Raw genomic sequence first — 2198 nt, 5'->3', positions numbered from 1 at the left:
ACGGGAATACAGTAGAAAGGAAGCAATGACTAAGAAGTGATATAAAAATGTATCTGGTGGTCATGGTGGCAAACACCTGTAGTCTCAGCTACTCGGGAGCCTGAAGCAGGAGGATCGCTTGAGGCCAGGAGTTCTGGGCCGTAGTGTGCTATGCTGTTCAGGTGTTCACACTAAGTTTGGCATCAATATGGTGACCTCCTGGGAGCGGGGCACCACCAGATTGGCTAAGGAAGGGTGAACTTGGCCCAGGTCAGAAATGGAGCAGGTCGTAAATAACTCCCATGCTGATCAGTAGAAGGATTGTGTCTGTGAACAAGCACTGCTTTCCAGCCTGGGCAACATAGCGAGACCTCATCTCTTACAAAAAAAAAAAAAAAAAAGTGTCCAGCCCTGGGAGCTACAGCAAATATTCCTGGCCAATGAATCTGTTTATTATGCTTTCGTGTTTTCAGGTTTATCTGTTTAACTCAAACTGTTGGAACTTACAATTCCATTGTGACCGCTTTAAATCTTTTTCAACAACAAGTATATACACTTTAACATATATATTTTACTGTATGTGGAATCATGATCTTTTATTTCTTTTTAAAGAAATCCCAGAGACATAGCGAGTCAGAGCCTTCCTTACAATCAGAGGATGCAGAGGATGCAGATGAGCTTTTAAGGGTCCTGAGCACAGATCTTGAATTTCTTGATTTGGATCAAATCAGTCCTAAGGAACAACAGATGAGTTCCCCTGCAAGGCAGCCCTTGGGAGAACTTCAGGAGATAACCCACCTGATGCCCCAAGATGAACTGGGACGAGAAAGAAGGGACTTGGAGCCAGAAAGCAGAGAGGAGGGACAAGAAAGGAGAGTATGTGACATCCAGTCCAAAGCAGGGATCTCCCGGCAGTCATTGATGTCCAGCACCACAGAGGACATTCTGTTTCAAAAGGATGAAAGTGCCTGGGTGTATCCCTTGGTAAGTGTAATGCTTTTAAATATCCCCCAGTGCTCTGAGAGTATTGCACAATAGGGCAATTTTATATATATGTGGGGGGGGGGAGGGGAATACCACCAGAAGGATACTTTTTAAACTAATAATAGACTTGTGTCTTTTTTTTGGACGCAGTCTCTCTGTGTCGCCCAGGCTGGAGTGCTATGGTACACTCTTGGCTCATTGCAGCCTCCACCTCCCAGGTTCAAGCAATTCTTGTGCCTCTGTCTCCCCGAGTAGCTGGGATTAGGGACATGAGCCACCACACCTGGCTAATTTTTGTATTTTTAGTAGAGAGGGATCTCGCCATGTTGGCCAGGTTGGTCTTGAACTCCTGGCCTCAGGTGATCCACCTGCCTCAGCCTCCCAAAGTGCTGGGATAACAGGCATGAGCCACCGCTCCCGGCCTAGACTTGTGTCTTTTAAAGTTCAGTTAAGAGCTCCGACTGGAACATGTGTGACTGAACATGAACTTGAGAGCTGCATCTGGGTTCAGTGGTGTTGCTCAGCAGACAGGAAATTCCAGACATAGTTTGTCTGTTGCATAGGGTGCTATGTCACGTGTGAGATTCAAGCTCCATTCTGCGCCCCTCCTCAGCTTCCTCCTCCCCCTTTCCTTCTGGCTTCCTCTCCCTCTTCTTCCCCTCCCCTCCCCTTTCCCTTTTCTCTCCTTCCCTCCTATCCTCTCTCCTTTTCCTGTCTCACATTGTAAACTTCCTCCTCCATGCCACCGATTTCACCCCTTCCCCTTCTTGCCTCACCTCTTCTGCCTTGATATCTTTTTATTTATTTATTTATATATTATGCTTTAAGTTCTAGGGAACATGTGCACAACATGCAGGTTTGTAACATAGGTATACATGTGCCATGTTGGTTTGCTGCACCCATTAACTCGTCATTTACTTTAGGTCTTTCTCCTAATGCCATTCCACCCCCTTCCCCCCACCCCACGACAGGTCCCAGTGTGTGACGTTTCCCACCCTGTGTCCATGTGTTCTCATTGTTCAGTTCCCAACTATGAGTGAGAACATGCCGTGTTTGGTTTTCTGTCCTTGTGACAGTTTGCTCAGAATGATGGTTTCTAGCTTCATCCATGCCCCCACAAAGAACATGAACTAATTCTTTTTTTATGGCTGTATATTATTCCATGGTGTTTATGTGCCACATTTTCTTAATCCAGTCTATCACTGATGGACATTTGGGTTGGTTCCAAGTCTTTG

The 2198-nt window shown here is 46.0% G+C and overlaps 1 protein-coding gene across 2 annotated transcripts in view; it reads left to right on the top strand.

Moving 5' to 3' along the window:
• The window catches only part of CCDC144NL (coiled-coil domain containing 144 family, N-terminal like), a 125537-nt gene that overhangs the window by 30424 nt on the left and 92915 nt on the right, over positions 1–2198 (top strand). The gene's annotated exons all lie outside the window — the stretch shown is intronic.

Source organism: Mandrillus leucophaeus, unplaced genomic scaffold (assembly GCF_000951045.1).
Source record: "Mandrillus leucophaeus isolate KB7577 unplaced genomic scaffold, Mleu.le_1.0 Scaffold995, whole genome shotgun sequence".
Taxonomy (NCBI): Eukaryota; Metazoa; Chordata; class Mammalia; order Primates; family Cercopithecidae; genus Mandrillus; species Mandrillus leucophaeus.
The sequence above is the reverse complement of the archived record's forward strand: the minus strand, read 5'-3'. Positions and strand labels throughout refer to the sequence as shown.